Raw genomic sequence first — 17,031 nt, 5'->3', positions numbered from 1 at the left:
GACGTTGCGCGTTGATTTTTGGCTTTTTCGCCTCTTCTCTTTTTTTTTTTGCTCATCACAAGACTTGCTCTCTCTCTCTCTGTCTCGCTCTTGCACACGCATTGCAGTGCAAATATAAAAATAGTAGATTAGCATAAATCTGTGCTCTGCGAAGCATGAGAACAATTGTGCATGCTGAGCGAGTGCGGCGCCATCTAGCGGCTAGATTGGTAACTTTTGTAAGACACAATTTACTATTAGTTGTAACTTCCGTATTTATAATTGGATTCCTTTGACATTTATTTGGCATTAAAGGCTTTTTTTTTATGTTTTTCACTTTTGAAATCTCCAGAACCTCAATAAATACATAATATGTTTCTTAACCCTATTATTTACTTAAGTGTCAGCTACTATGCCATAAGTTTATCTATTGATATTTATTATCTGTATTTTCTAGGCAAGGTCTGTGTTTTCTGTCCCGCGTCAGAATTATGCAGCTGCCACGCCCAGGAAATAGGTAAGCGCTTCATATTTATCACATTTTGAAATATTCATACATTTTATATGTTAAATACGAAAGAGAAAATGACAGAAAAATATCCAAGGAATTCAATCGTTTCTCAGAAAAAATGTCACATAGCCACGCCCACTTATGCGCCCTCTTTAGCTAGAACTATTATTAAAATATGTATGTATATATATATAGCCGGGCAGGTGTAGTGTAGGGTATTGCGCAGTTGTTAGCTGAGTTTTATGAGTTTTAAACAAATATGTGAACACAACAAAAAACAAAGCAAATATTTTGCCAGTTGTGTCTAGCGGCTACATTTGCCCATATAAACCCGATCAAAGGCTTTAATAGTGCTAAAAAACGACAAAATTTAAACACTAAAAACCAAAAAATTTTAAAAGGAATTCAAGCAAAAGTTTTTCAAACGTAAACGTAAAAGCCAATTTTTCTAAATATTAATTGAAATGCAACAAAATTAAATAAAAAATAAAAATAATTTCGTTTAATTTAAGTTCAAAAAAAGAACAAACTTACAAAAATAAAATTAAACAAAAGATTTTTAATTAAATTGAAAAAAAATTAAATAAATTAATTGAAAAAATAACAAATTAAAGCAGTTTTTTTAATTACAATGCAAAACAAATGCAATTAAAAAATTAAAGAAATTGTTTTTAATTTAAACGAAAAAAAATGCAAAAAGAAATTGATTTCAATTTAAATTGTAATTAAATCGAACATAAGACATCAAACAAATTTATAATAAAATACAAGAAATTGGCCATTAAAAATGTCGAAGCTTCTATATACGAACTAGGCATGCCCTAACCCTTATCCTAGGGTACTTTGGCTAGGCGAATAGTTTGGAAGGAGTCGCATAAATTACGCAAACACTTGCAATAATATGCAAATGTCGTTGGCTGCTTTTGATGTTCAAAACACAATAAATTAACGCAATAAATTCAATGGAATAAAAAATAGCACACACAAAAAAGGCGCTGGGGCAGCATTAAAGAGGGGGGGGGGGGGGGGGGGGGAAGCTAGGGGTAGCTGCTGTTGAGCAGAAATTGGCGTCAGTTTTGTTTGTGCCGCCAGACGATGGCCGAGACAACAACAACAACATGGTTGTTGTTGCTGATGTCGCTGTTGTTGTTGTTGTTGTCGATTGTCCTTTGCGTGCGACAGCGACAGCGTCAAAATGGCGTCGCCAATATGTCGCCCCGGCATGGGAATATGGCGACAGCGTCTATGCCAAACTATGGACAAAACTATTTGCCGCACGTTGTTGCTCTTGTTGTTGTTGCTCTTGTTGTTGTTGTTGTTGCTGCTGCTGCTGCTCGTCGGCTGGGCGCGTTAATTGCCCCCTTTGAGTCTGACTGACAGCAACGATAAACGAGCAAACAGTTGGGGCATGGGGCAATGGGGCATACGGCATGCGGCATGGGGGCATGCGACATGCGTTTTTCTGCGCCTCTGGCTGGCTCCCCCCAAAAGCCTTTTGTATGCCCTGCGTACGCTAATGCGTCTCTAATGTTGCCTCAATTTGCCTCTGTGTGTGTGTGTGTGTGTGTGTGCAACATGATGTTGCTGTTGTCGTTGTTGTTGTTGCCTCTCTTTTTTGCCATTTTTAATTTAGCAAATGTTGTAAATTTACGCTAATTTATTGCGTGTCGCCTGTGCCGCCAGTCGTGGCATTCACACACACACACACACACACACACACTCGCACACACACACACACACACACACTCGCACACACATGCTGGCCGTGTGCATTAGTCACTTGCTTGGTGGCCAGCTAATTGCCACGCCGAACAGCGTAGAAAAAAATGCGAAATAAGGATAGTTATTTTGGGCATGCCGCAGATGAAATACCCTTAGAGACAAACTAACTAGATAAAGATACTTTTTACAACAAGTTTGTTAGGTGCAATTCGATAAAGGAATACGATATTAATTAGATGCAAATATAAGTATAAAGAAAATACTTAACTTAGCTGGAAGCTGAATACGTGTTGAGAAACAAAGGAAAGTTATGTAAACGAAATCGAAATTAAAGCTTGTTTGGCATATGATCCATGTGCTATATGATCTATCTGATCTAGTCTAGCCCAACGAGTATATAGTCTTACTTTAATATATATACTCTCTGGAGTATAAGAATGAATCTATGCCAAGTTGCAGGCATTTATCTTCAGTTGAAGTTGAGTTCCTGTAGGAACAGACGGGCATAAGAGTTAATGGGAGTACAGAGATCTGATATAGAGTAAACCCTGTCAACATCTAGGCGTTGCACATTTCCTGGCACAATCATAATACCCTCTGGAAGGGCATAAATAAAGCCACACCAACACGGCAGACAGGCGGGCAGCCAGGCAGCCAGGCAGCCAGGCAGCTTTTGGGCGGGCAGCCAGGACATCTTAATTTTCCATTAAAAGCAGGAAAGAGAAAAAATAAATATCGCTTTTGATTTACAAGACGAGGCAAAAAGCAGACGCAGAAGTGTGAACATAATTTAACAATGTTCAGCTAGATAAATTATCATTTCACGAACTCTAAAGAAAACTTTGGCTCCGATTACACTAGACCACAGGAACGCGGCAAGCGGCAAACAAAGTGCTTAAAGCAGCGGAACAGGCAGCCGGGGGGGAAGGGTAGCCGGGGGGAGGGGGGGTCGCGTTTTGAGGCACAATTAATCAGAAGCTGCAACAGCAACAATCCTGCGGCAGGTGCAAGCTGTTTGTCTTGCTCGCACTCACCCCTCTCCTCCTCACCCCTCCCCCTCCCCCTCCCCCTCCTGCCTCCTGCCTGGCATGCTAATTATGAGCGTTATGCAGTGACAAAACAGCCAACAACTAGAAGTGGAAGAAGAAGAGGAAGAACTCTTGCCACAGGCCACAACAGCGCAAGTTAAAGTGGCAGATAGATGCAGATAGATAGATGCACCGCCGGCAACAGGGTTGCCAGGTACACACACACACACACACTTGTACACTCTCGCACACATTGAGGCCACATCAAAGCAACTCTGGCTTCTAATTACGAACGGTCGCACAGTTTGGCGTGGTTGTCGCCCGTGGACCAAGTTGGTCGCTTGTTTTGCATAATTTATTGTAATTAGCTCGCGTTGCCCGCGAGTTGCGAGTTGCGAGTCGCCACAGAAGATATTGGCAGCCGCAACCGCCGGCAACCGTCAAATCGACAAATGGGCAGACGAAAAGCCAAGGCTCGACAAATATATTGCTTGCGTCGATAAGTGACACGTGATCGATAGCAAATGTTTTAGCAAAACAAGTGAATCGTTATCGTTGCTAAAGTATCGATAAATGCTAATTATGTCACAGCGAGAAGATTTAAGTTTATCGACAAGTGAAGCGTTATCGATAAATCATAAATAAATCGTATCGATAATCTAGACAATTGTAGCAAATTCTAAAGATCAATACATGTCTTACTTTTATCGACAAGTGAAACGTTATCGTTGAGTACGTATCGATATATCATAATTAGGTGCGAAACTGCTCATCGATAAGTGCAACGTTATCGATAGGAAATGTCTTGCTAAATTTAACAATGCAACAAATCGATATATGACTGAATTTTGTCGACATGTGAATCGTTATCGTTGCTTAGGTATCGATAAATATTTTTTACATCACAGCGAAAGCTAAAGCTTACGGAATATATTGCTTCGATCAAAAAGTGAAGCATAATTAAGCGAAAATGAATCGTATTTATGATATCGCAGCGAGAGCTAATAATCGATAAACGGCAAACATTTATCGTAAAGTGAATAGTTATCGTCCGACACGTATCGATAAATCTTAATTACCAGCTGGATATCACATAGAATGCCAAAGGTATATATGTTATTTTAACCGATAAATTAATCGGTATCGACATAAACAAAATAAACAATTGTTATTTTGCGATAAATATCGTAGCGAAAGCTAAACATCAATGTTTGTTTTACCTAAATTGACACGTAAATCGTTATTGTCGCAAAAGTATCAATAAGTCCTAACTATCATTGATTAGTGTGCAACATAATCGAATAAAGTTCATGGGGAATCGATAAATTTTCGATGAATTTATCGTTATATGCGTTTTCATTTCATATTTTATCGAATTTTAATATAAATTTGTATACCTTTTTCAATCAAATTTTATTGCAACTCGCAACTTTATCGATAGTCGTTTTTATATATATGTATATTTTTGATAAATTATCGTGTGAATTATTTGGCAAATCGAGAACTTAAGATGTACAGCCTGAGTTGTGCAGTCGAGAGTACTTCTTATAGGGAAACTAGCCAAAGAAAGTGCCAGAAAAAGCTACAAATAATTTTGATAATAATCAAGAATTTTCGACGCGCTTTTCCTCTCGCATTTAATGCCCATTGTGCTGCTTGACGCCGCCTTGCCGACAATTATAAATTTGCATTTTCTTGGTTTTTACTGCGCGAGTTTTCCCTGCTCTCGCTCTGGCCCTGCCCAGTTTATTTTATTTATGCCTTGATTTTCTTTGCTTTACTCTTTGGCTTTTTTTTTGTGGCTGCCCCTTTAAACATGATTGTAATTTATGATTGCGTCCCCTTTTAATGTCTTCCTTGCCGCAAAATGAGGCGGCGTGATTAATTTAAATTAATGCGTCGCGTCGCGTCGCGTCGCGTCGCCTTGCCAAAACAAATAAACCAGTGGAAAACCCTTTCAATCTCACACAAAAACGAAGAAGAAGAAACCGAAAAGTCGCAAAATATTTTTCATCAAGTGGCAAAACTGTGAAAAACCCAGCAACAACAACGCCGCGAAGCGAAAAACTAACAAACAAAGCGTCAAATGGAAAATGCACACAACAACAACAACAACAAAAAGAAAATTTTTTTTGCAAATTTAGCGCAGAAAATTTTTTCAATTAATGCGCGCCGCGAATGCAATTGAAAAGCTCGCAAGGAAAAATTCTTAACGCCACTCAAAACAAACATCAAATGTGGCAAATGCCAGAGAGCTCACAGCTAGAGATGAGCGCGTGCTCGATAGGACAAATTAATCGGCACGAGTAAAATTGGACTTCAATACATTTCGAAATATTACCAGGCATTGTTTTTGGCCACGTAACAACAACTATTTTATTGGCATCTAGTTCATGCTAAAGAATTGTTTTGAATTCACAAAAAATTGTTATCGATTATCGATAAATCGCTTGCTATTTGAACAATATGAAATGTAACAGCATGAAAGCAAACTCGACACACGCAAGCCTTCTCCAGCTTACAATTATATCGAGAACATAAAATATATAGATATATATATTCCTTCGAAGGCCGTCACACAGTTTTCTGAGCTATCGATATCGGCAATTATCGATATATTTCCTTATAAAGTCTTTTATTAAACAGCACATTCTTTGTCATATTATTTTTTATCTCACAAATGAAAGCAACATATTACTTATTTCCAGCTTTCACCAACTTCCAATAGCTGTCAAAAAATATCGATATCAATTCATATCGATAAATTCAAATTTTGATTTATTAAGTTTTTCAGTTGCATTTGTGCACATCTTCTACGAGCTTTTATATTCGTGTCACGACACGCTGCCAGCTGTAACCAACCCCCCCCCCCCCTGTTCGTTAGATTCCCCCTCCCCCCACCTCTTACCCGCTGATGCTTTTGTTTGTTCAGCATCTGCAGTGAAATATTAATTAGCGCCCAAGTCAAATAAAAACGCAGCGCACCCTAAAAAAAGTCAGCGAGGCAAATGCTGGGCGTTGCATAAAAAATATGCAAGCAAAGGGAGTGATGCAAATGGGGGAGGGGGGGGACTTAGCTGAGCTGCATAAAATGCAATCAGACTGAGTTGCGAGTAGTTGTTGCCCAAAAGTCGACATGTTAATCCGAACAGCAGCAACTGCAACAGTAACAAGAGCTTCAGCAAGGACATCGGGCCGCAGCAATTAAGGACATCGGCAGCGGGAATGCACAGGCATGCGGCCCACTAGATAAATGCCGCCCCCGACAGCATAGCTGGGGAAAATCTGTAAAATCTGTGCCATACTTTTCCAGCGGCAACAACTTGGCCAGCGGAGACCATGTCCTGGCGTTGACTTGCCTCAAACTGGGTCAAAATTATAAACACGTTATCATGCAAATGGCACAGGGACATGCTAGCAAAACTGGGCCAGAGCCAGAGAGAGAGATAGAAAGAGAGAGAGAGAGAGGGGGGGAGAGAGGAAGAGCTGCTGATGACTAAAGACAGGCAGACAGCGGCTGGCATAGAAATTATCCTGCCGGCCAGGCGAGGCCAACAACTGCACCCAACTCTGTGGCACTGAGTTATGTGTTTTGTTTGCCTTTGCAGCTGTTGTTGTTGCTGTTGTTGTTGTTGTTCATGTTGGCCTGGCCACAGGACATGCCAAACTGTGGCATGTTCGCAACGTCCTGCCCCCCCACCTAAAATCCCACACCGTCTGCCTACCGAACTTATTGCCTATGATATAAGAGCATTACGTCTGGCCAATCTGAACGAGCTTCCAATTACAGATTTTTAAAGCTATCAAAAATTGTGTTAAATCCGAATTTAAAAACTTTAGATGCGAACCGAATCAGAAAGATATCAATTCAACAAATCTGACCTTATGTAGACGATTTATCATGTTTTTTAAAGTTCTTCAAAAACTTCAAGCTTCATTGTATCGAGTAGAAAATCAGTCAGATTTTCATGTATTATCATCGTCCTTTATGGACTCGTATAAAGTCTTTGGTATTGCATCAAAAAATCAATCCAAATATTAATCCAATTTAATAAATATGACGTAAAATAGTTCTATTGAGCCTATGGATATTCAAGAATCCAAAACACGCAAACTTTTCCAGGTCGGACCACATTTACCCTATGTCCTATAAATCGTATATATATATATATCAAATCAAATATATTTTTATCTTTTCAGATTGAAGAATTGCAGATATTATCAATCGATTATCCAGAATCGGACATTATTTACCCAAGATATAGCCATAAAGAATAAAAATATATAAAATAAGAATTAAATAAAATGTAATAAACTTAAATAAACAATATATTATACTCATGTCTTTCTAGTTTTAAGGAATATATATAAATAAAGTACATTAATGATTGAACAATAATAATAAAAAAAATAAATAAATAAATAAATAAAAAAACTCCTGTTGTTCTTGTTTCTGTTTCTGTTCGTCGGAATTCAGCTGAAATACCAGGCGAACAGAAATGCCTAGCAGGTGGACAAAATAAATTGAAACTAAACATTTCGTTGCATACCCCCAGGGGCAAGGTGCAAAGCTTTTTCAAAAATTTCGAATTGAAATATCTCGGGTAAATACAGTCCGATTTCGGAGTGATGTACCTCTTTCTACTCGTACGGAGCCCGACTATCGATTGCCATCCAAAAATCCACATTCTAAGAGATGACCCAAATTGATCAAAATGGCAAGGGGTTACATCACGTTTTTTGCGAAAAATGACTTTTTTCTGAAATCAAAAAACTTTGATGCCATTCTATTCTATGGACCTGCGCGACTTAACCCTCCCAATCTGGCCGGGATCGGGCTTTATTTGGCTGAGATATGGACATTTAAAGTTTTTAAAAAAATATTTGATTTCATTCATTTCATTATTTCAAGCAAATTGTGGTAAAAATTCAGCAAAAGTACCAGGCTAACAGAAATGCCCAGCAAGTAGATGAATATTGTGGGAATAAACAATTCCGTAGCATTGCCGGCCGCTGGCTGGCCAAATTTGGGTACAAACTCAGCTGAAGTACCAGGCGAACAGAAATGCCCAGCAAGTAGAAAAGTCTGGGAATTAAAAATTGTATTGCATACGCGCACGGGGCTCATAACAGTGGACTGTTAAGCAGCAGCTTTTTCCACTGTAAAGGGACTGTAGTAAAGAGAGCTGTTGGGGAGCATGTTAAAGGGCTGCTGAAAGAAAAAGCATGCATGTTTTTGGACCATTTCAATGCGAACTTCGCAGAAATCTGGTCCTTTAGGTTCACCAGGATTATATCAATGGCATGGCATAACCAAGGATATGGCGGTCAACTAGGAACCATCGTGCGGGCGTGGCTGCTGCTGCTAGGGGCGGCTGAAAAGAGCATACATATTTCACGACGCATTTTGCGTGAATTATTTATCGGGTATTTAGGTTCACCAGGACTGTATCTATGGTATGATCTAACCAAGGATACATGGGTCAACTGGGTACCGTAGGTAGGAATTTTAAAGCATCTTTTGTGAACGGCTGAAATTGAGAATACATACATGTTTTTTCGTGGTTTCGGGTTCACTAGGACTATATCTATGGCATGATTACCAAGGATGTTGATGTCGAATAGGAACCTTCGACTATATCGTCCGGAGGCATAGCGAATTTGCAGAAAAAAAAACCCAAAATCCGCATTTGCTCGGCCCAATGAGTTCTTAATAATATATATTTTTCCGGCATATAAGGAGGATTTCAGTCAGTCAATCAGACAGCCAAGCAATCAGTCAACCAGCCAGCCATCCACCCAGTCAGTCGATCGGTCAGTCAGTCAGTCAATCAGTCAATCAGTCAGCCAATCAGTCAGCGAATCAGTCATCCAATCATTCAGCCAGTTGGTCAATCAGTCAGTCAGTCAATGAATCAATCTTCCAGCCAATTAATCAGTCACTCAGTCAGCTAATCAGTCAGTGAAGCAGTCAGTCCGTCAGCCAATCAGTCAATCAGTCAACCTATCATTCAGTCAGTCGATTGACTTATTTATTAAATCAATCTGCCCATCAGTCAGGCAAGCCCAACTCTTTTGTTTTTAGCGTGTTGATGAGCGGCGGCTCTGACTAATATTGTCCGTCTCCTTTGGGAATGTTGGATATCTCTGAAGAACGCTCCGGTAGACTTATTTTAGCCGCAGGCAATTAGACAACAGCTGCCGGGCAAGTGGGCGTGGTTGGGCCAGCGCGCATCGCTGACCAACAGCAGCAGCAGCAAAAACAACAACAACAACCAAGAAGCCAGCCAGACAGACAGACAGGCAGACAGACAGACAGACAAACAAATAACAACAATTTGATTGATGTAAATGGCCGCACAATTCGCACAATAAAACAAGCTGTAATTGCAGTATCTGGCAGATACATTTCTATCTTTATTCGTATCTGGGCTGTGCGAGTAGACCACGAAAAATAACACAGGCCGCATATGCGTTGCGTGTCCAATGCCAAGTGCAAGTGCAAGTCCAAGTGGTTCATACTTGTGCTTCACTGTAATTAAAGAAAATTTACAAATTGCGTGCACAAACGTAGGCCCCCTTCCCCCCTCCCCGCTCGGCCCCGCCCCTCGACCCGCCTCTTCGACCAATTGGTTTTAGGATTAACAATTTTTCCGTTGAACCAATTAAAAATGTAAACTTTAATTAAATGATTAAAATCGGACTGAAAACTAAACTCGAGACTTGAAGACGCCGCGCCGTCAGACAGTCAGTCAGTCAGGCAGTCAGGCAGTCAGTCAGTTGGTCAATCAGTCGGTCAATCAGACAGTCAATCGTTTATGCGCAGACAGTGCGGGCTTCTTGGAAAATTCTCACACAACATTTTCGCGCGCTTTTCCAGTCATTTTGCCCCGGAAATGGCAAGCTTCACGCACACAAATTGGCCACAGTCCACAGTCCACAGTTTGCGGCAGTTGCTGTTGCAGTTGCAGTTGCAGTTGCTTGCCACAACTTGTGGCATTTGTCTATTGATGCGCATTCGTCACAGAGTCTGTCCAAACATACTCATCAGCCTGCTGGAAAAACTAATCAGTTGGCCGCAAAGCGAATTCTCTTAACTGCTCCAGACTTTGCACATATATGGAAATGGCAACGTTCCGGCGAGCGGGAGGCGGAGAGAGGGGCTGAGGGAGGGGCTAGGTATTTAACATTCAAATATTTGCAGCGTGGCATATTGTGACATGTGCACAGTGAATGCAGGCGGGACTCTTCAGGCTGAGCTTCAGCTTCGGCTTCGGCTTCAGCTTTGGGCCACGTTTTTATATAGTTGGCCAGTTGCTTAATTGCCAGCTCACGTTTTGGCTTTGGCTTTGGCTTTAACTGTGGCTGTGGCTGTGGCTTGATTTGCTGTGCTGTGCTGTGCTGTGCCCGTCGACAATTGACATTTGCGCTCGGCTTTGTGCAGACAAATCGATCTGGCAATGCGACAACAACAACAACAACAATAACAAGAGCTGCAACTGCAACAACAATTGCAACAACTGCAACAACTGCAGCAATGGCATTGAGTCAGATAATCAACCACGTCGGCCAACTCCAAATGTAATGCCAATGCAAATGCCAATGCGGCACACACACACACACGCACACACACAGTTACACACACGAGAGTTATGTGCAACAAAAAGTATGCTGCGGCATCTTAGGGCTGGCCACATGAGCTTTTTAAATGTCGTGAGTGTCGTGACAAAATGCGCCTAAATAAACTATGAATAAATATTAGAATTATTAATAACTAATTCATTAAATATAAATAATAATGCATAATAACTAATAATAATTATATAGTATGAATAAGGATAATTACTTGTTCTTATTATTAGTAATAATTTCAATTATTAATAATTATTATTGAGAATTAATAATGTTTTATTTCAAAGTTATTTATTCTTATAATAATTATTAAGAAAAACATAAAACATAATTAAAAAAAAAAAAAACTCTATACAAATAAAGAAGTAGCAAAAAGTTAATCGCAACTAAAATGCAATAATAAATTATAATTTATTTATAATATAAATTATTCTGTGGAAAAATGTATAAAAAATAAATGCATAATAAATACGACAACAACAACTTTTCACCCATATTCCACGCTCGTTTTGTATAGCTATGGAATGCCCCTACTCTTTAACCTATGCCTATGCAACAATGAACAATATAAATTAATCAATGAAAAATGTATAACAAATAAATAAATAATAAATAAGATCTGATGAAAATACAAAATTAACACAGCAACAACTTTTCACCCATATTCCACGCTTGTTTGTATAACTATGGAAAGCCCCTACTCACTAAAATGAAGGGTATTGAAGTGTATTGCCACACTAGAGGAAGCAGTTACCAGTCTAAAGCAGGTTCAAATCCACAAGCACGAAGGCAACATATTATCCGCAGATCGATCTAACAATATATATATACTACATATGGCCACATGTATCTATAAAAGGCATGCACGTGCTCCTCTCTAGCGAGAGAGACAATTGGCTCATGCATCTTTTGGCCGTGTTCATGTGAGGTTCAAGCCCGCAGCACGTGTTGTTGGCCTTGGCTGCGATGTGGCAACTCCTCCAACAACAACGACAACGACAACTGTCGACTGTCGACTGTCGACTATCGACGCCTGCCGCATTGTGGGTGGGCCCGAGTCGGCTTTGCCGAAACGTGTTTAGTTTTTAATTGCAAATCAGCTAATGGCAAGTGGCAAACAGAGGGAGAGGGAGAGGGAGAGGGCGGGGCGAGACGAGACGAGACGAGACGGGGCAAGTGTCTGTGGCATAACTGCATAAAAAGCCGCAACACGTTGCGGCTGTGCAGCATTGAAAACAAAGTTCAAACAAAGCGGGCAGAAGCAGCGCGCAGACTGACTGATTGACTGACTGACTGATTGACTGATTGACTGACAGACGAGGCATGGCACATCAATTCCACATGAGCTGAGGCCGCGTTGTCCATGTTGCATGTTGCTCTGCGCTTGCCACAATTTTTATGACCGCCGTTTGCATTTCTACAATGTTGCCGCTCTTGTTGTTGTTGTTGTTGCAGTTGTTGTTGTTGTTGTTGTTGTTGTTGTTGTTGCTGTTGTTGTTGCTGTTGCAGTTGCAGTTGCCGCTTTAAATGTAGCGTGCAAAACTTCAGTTTTAATTGCCAACGCATGCATTGGACCGCCACCTGGTTGAGGAGCTGCCGCTGCTGCTGCTGCCGCTGCCTCTTGTTGCTGCTTTTTACATAAAATTTGTCAAGCACACACACACACACGCACGCACACACACACGCAGCGCTTGTGTGTGTTGTCAGCGCGCGCAGCGCAAAACGAAATTCATTTTATTTATTTGATTTGCAACGCAATTTTGCGCTCTTTAAATTCAACTTCTTCACGCACTCAATAGTTAAATATATGTATTTTTTTTTTCATGTTTTTCACAATGCAAAAAATTGTCGCGCTCATAAATTTACATCAAACGTTGACGGCAGCGGGCCCTCGCGGCGTATGCGTAATGAACATTACAAAGGAATAATAATAAAAAAAATAATAATACTTGAATATGAATATTGTGATGAATATGTTTGGAGCTTATGAATAAGTTTTGCAATTCGAATATCTGCAGTCCTTAATTGATGTCAAATTGTTGAGGATATGCCCAGAAATATCCGAGAAGTATCCCAGACTAGAGAAGAAGCTCAAAATAAATTAAACAAGTTCTTATTTTTATTCCAAAGAGAATAAAGTTTTAAGCCAAGCTCACATTTCCCTTATTGAATTACTTAATTAAATATTTTCTTCATTATGATAATTAGTTAATTAATTAATCGCAATACCTTCTGCTAAAGGATAACAGATATACAAATTTATTTTAACTCATTGAAGAACATAAAATATGCAGTCGCTTTTGTGGTAAACGAAAAGAGTTAAGCACAAAGCTCATTAGGGATTCGATTTGGACAGTCATGTTGTTGAGCTAAGCACACATACAAACACATGTCGACACACAGATACGCACAGATAGATACAGGTGAATGATAAGCCCTGTGATTAGCCTTTAACGACAATATTATTATAGGGTTTTTATAGCAGACGGCACGAGCTTCGATCGGCAATTGTGTCAACAATTATGCACAGCTGATGAGTGCATGACTGGCATGATTGACACAAAGTGACTGACTGACTGATCGATTGATTGACTGACAGACTGACTAACTGACTGATTGAGTGACTGACTAACTGACTGATTGAGTGACTGACTGGCATAGCATACGCTCAGCAATTTATATTTAAGTCTCTTTGACTAGGACACGACTATTTGACCATCTGATTGAATGACTGACTGACTGCTTGAGTGACTGACTAACTGACTGATTGAGTGACTGACTGGCATAGCATACGCTCAGCAATTTATATTTGACCATCTGATTGAATGACTGACTGACTGATTGATTGAGTCACATAGCTTAACTCTTTGTAATCTCGTGTCAAAGGCTTCACTCTTTTAATAACTGGTTGACTGGCTGATTGATTGCTTTAATGACTGATTGATTGTTGATTGACTGACTGACTGACTGACTGATGGAATGTCTGATTGGCTGACAAGGCAAACGCTTAACTCTTTGTATTCACGTGTTTTGGTCAAAGACTTCACTCTTTAAATAACCGATTGACTGACTGATTGATTACACTACTAATTGAATCTTTTCCTGACTGATTGACTGAATGACTAACAAAACCTACGCACAGCACTTTGCGTTTTGGTCTCTTGGTGCAAGACTTGACTCTTTAAATACCTGATTGAGTGACTGATTGAATGACTGAATGATTGATTGATTAACTGACTGATTGATTCGTTTTCTGACCAATTGATTGACTGATTGACAGAATCTACGCACAGTACTTTGCATATTAGTCTCTTTGTCCAAGAATTGACTCTTTAACTAGCTGATTGAGTGACTGATTGAGCGGCTGACTGACTGACTATCTGCTTGATCGACTATTTACACTGATTTACAAAGCATACGCACAACTCTATGTACTTTAGTCTGTTTGTCTATGATTAAACTCTTTGATTAACACTGGCTGACTGATTGTTTGACTGACTGATTGATTGACTGACTGACTGACTGACTGACTGGCATTGCATACGCACAACTCTTTGTATATTAGTCTCTTTGTCTTTGGCATTGTTTGGTTTGCTTTGCATTGCTTTGGTTTATTGTGATTGCCTGTTTGTTGGCCACGTTCGCTGGCCCCGTTTGTTGGCCTGTTGCTTTGACTTTACACGTGTTTGCACAGCCAATGGCCGCAGTTGCCGCATTCGCTGCCTGCTGCCTGCTGCATGCCACCTGCTGCCGCCGCTTTGTGGGCCAAATTTGTTTGCTTGGCTGACACCTTTGAAAGTCGTTAAGCCTTTTGCAACCGCAAACTTTGGCAGGCCAAAAGGCTCAAAGCAAGTGGCTGCCTTTTGCCTTTAAGTTGTTTGTTCTAACGCATACCGCCCCCCTCCCCCCCCCTCCCCTCATCACTTTCTTAACCACTTGACAAAACTGATTATAGTTTAGTATTCTCTGTGAATGCTGCACCAAGGGAAAAAAAGAGCTGAATAATCTTGAAGAACTGGAAGTTCTGAAGAACTTTGAATATTCTATCCATTTTTATAGCCTCAACTTAGATCAGGAAATAGATGCAATTGTTCTTTTTTCAATTTGTGAAACATATTTCTTATAAATTCTCTTTATTCTGAGCATGGGAAGAGAGTATTGTATTGTATGAGATGTTTGTATCTATCTTTTAGATACGGTCTTTTAGAATACGGTCACATTCAGAAGTTTGTCCCTTGCAGTTTAGTTTTGGGCTTTTGGCTTAACCAACTTTTAACAGCAATTGCTGCAAAGCGCATCTCAAATTAACGAAGGGTCTAAAGTCTAGAGTTCTTTGCATATTGCAGTGCACGTCGCTGACTCAGGCAACAACAACAACAACAACAGCAACTGGGAAAAAGTTCGTTGTCAAACATTTGCATTTCGCTTGAATTTCTGATTGCAGCAAGAGTGAAAGAGTTGCAGCGCGAGAGAGAGCGAGAGCGAGAGAGAGAGAGAGGGGGTGGGGGAAGAGGGCCGCTGGCCACTGGCAAAATTGCAGACGGCAAATTAATGCCAGCGCATTTATTTTTGTCACAAATGCAAACAACAGCAACAACAACAACAACAGCAACAACAACAACAGCAACAACGTTGACGTCTGGCGCTGCCAAAAGCGAAAGCAGCGCCAAGAAATAAATAACGCAAATAAATAAGAAAAGTGCCCCAGGGCACAAATGCACACACACACACACTCGCACACACACACACATAGGGACAGACAGCGAGAGTGTGAACGAGCGATAGAGCAGCAGCAACAAAAACAACAAGAGCAACAAGAGCAGCAGCAGCGGCAGCGGCAGCAACAGCGGGAGATGCATCAATGTTGCAGCTGCCGCAACGTTGCTGGCAACATGCAGCAAAGCAAAGCCATGATAGAGCAGCCGATGCTCTAATTGAGTATGCCCGACTAGCAGTTACCCTGTAAATAGCTTCGAGCTGTCGTTGTGCTGCACTTCTGCTGCCCAAACATGAAATTCTTCATATCTAAATAACTTTTGTTGTTATAGTCAGAACACAAATTAAAAATCGATATATATCGATATCGATATAAATACTGTTATAAATCGTTATACACCGATATAAATAATGTTATAAATTGATATACATATTGATTTTCAACTACTGTTTTTGCGAATTATCGATATATATCGATATAAATACTGTGCTTGATCGATATACATCGATTTACAGCTACTGTTTCTAATCGTTTTCCGTTCCATTTATGTATATCGATTTTCAGCTAAGTTAGTTATAATATTTAATCAAACTAAGACGCAGTCTTGCTGTCCAATTTTGTACACTTTAGCCTGCACAACTGCAACATACCCTGTTTTAAGCATTTGCTACATTTGGCTACAGGGTATATCAACTGTGAACGAAATGGATGTTTTTGGGCTGCCACGCCCATTGCCAAATGACAATGAAGCTGCCACGTTGCCAGCACATTTGCCAATTAATTAGAAGTTGCATCCCACAGCAACAGCAGCAGCAGCAGCAGCAGCAGCAGCAGCAGCAGCAGCAACTGCTGCACAGTTACTGCTGTCAGTTAATGCTCTTCACTTGCTGCTGATGTTGTTGTTGTTGTTGCTGTTGTAGGCTGCAGGCAGCGCAGAACAAAATACATGAAATGTTGAACAAATAAATAAAGCGACAGGCAGCAGCAGCAGCACCCGCAACAACAATAATGCAATGTGTAGCGACCGTAGGGAGCACTTTTGACAGGCCAATGCCATGACAAAAAAAAAAAAAAAAAAAAAAACAAAACCCTCCGCAATGCTAAAGGCACCAACTGAGCGACACAGCCATCCCCCCGCCCCTGTGACCGCCCATCATGCCCCCGTTAAACCGGCGCAATCGGTAAATTGCAAAAGTTGCACGCGTTTCCCTTCATTTTGCATACGTTTCATATTCATGTCGAGGAGCCGCAGCAGCAGAAGCAGCAACAACTGAGTTCGTTGCCCGCCCCCCTCAGCGACACGCCCCACGCTCTGTATGTGTGTGTTCTCATAGCTAGCCCAGACATGGCGACGCTGCTGTCGCTGTCGCTGCCGCTGACGAGTCGTGTTTACAGTTAGAACGCCTGCAAATTGAATGTGCGTGAGTTGCAAAAAGGGGGTA

The 17,031-nt window shown here is 40.5% G+C and overlaps 1 protein-coding gene and 1 long non-coding RNA gene across 4 annotated transcripts in view; one reads left to right on the top strand and one right to left on the bottom strand.

Annotated features, from left to right (window-relative positions):
* The window catches only part of LOC135430285 (uncharacterized), an 84,858-nt gene extending 77,247 nt beyond the window's left edge, over nt 1-7,611 (top strand). For all 3 annotated transcript variants that reach the window (XR_010436582.1, XR_010436583.1, XR_010436584.1), the window contains 2 exons: nt 437-496; nt 7,441-7,611. This is a non-coding gene — a long non-coding RNA (uncharacterized LOC135430285). The remainder of the gene's footprint in view (nt 1-436; nt 497-7,440) is intronic.
* The window catches only part of Snoo (Sno oncogene), a 121,503-nt gene that overhangs the window by 73,403 nt on the left and 31,069 nt on the right, over nt 1-17,031 (bottom strand). The window lies entirely within an intron of this gene.

This window comes from Drosophila montana, unplaced genomic scaffold (genome assembly GCF_035044405.1).
Source record: "Drosophila montana isolate Dmon_TW-CO22-7 unplaced genomic scaffold, ASM3504440v1 contig_2_1, whole genome shotgun sequence".
Taxonomy (NCBI): Eukaryota; Metazoa; Arthropoda; class Insecta; order Diptera; family Drosophilidae; genus Drosophila; species Drosophila montana.
This window is presented reverse-complemented; position numbering and strand designations above follow the sequence as displayed.